The sequence below is a fragment of the Theobroma umbraticum genome, unplaced genomic scaffold, assembly GCF_002168275.2.
Source record: "Theobroma umbraticum cultivar Fairchild unplaced genomic scaffold, ASM216827v3 scaffold_204.0, whole genome shotgun sequence".
Taxonomy (NCBI): Eukaryota; Viridiplantae; Streptophyta; class Magnoliopsida; order Malvales; family Malvaceae; genus Theobroma; species Theobroma umbraticum.
Genome location: NW_018397267.1, coordinates 3,485,290 through 3,485,622, shown reverse-complemented (window position 1 = coordinate 3,485,622; position 333 = coordinate 3,485,290). Strand labels below are relative to the sequence as shown.

General features: G+C 11.7%; 1 protein-coding gene across 1 annotated transcript in view; it reads left to right on the top strand.

Annotated features, from left to right (window-relative positions):
- LOC110424364 (large ribosomal subunit protein eL32z-like) overlaps positions 1 to 333 on the top strand; it is a 6,797-nt gene that overhangs the window by 2,309 nt on the left and 4,155 nt on the right. The window lies entirely within an intron of this gene.

Sequence of the window (333 nt, the reverse complement as noted above, 5' to 3'; positions counted from 1 at the left end):
TATTTAAAAGTTATTTAAGTTTTAATTTTATTTTATTTTTAACTTTAAACTATATGAATATTATTTTTTTAATAATTATATTTAATTAATTAATATAATAAAAATTATTATTATCAATTATCACATTTACATTAAGATTTTAACCTTTTTTTATTTCACTTTTATAAGATTTTACGTTAATTCTTACAACTTTATGTCAAATCTTTTCAATAGTAACTTTTAATTATAATTATCTTTATCTTTATTATTTTTTATTTAAAATAAAAATTTAAAAATCGTTACGTACTTTTAATCCGATAATATAAATATAAATGCTTATTTTTCATTAAAATT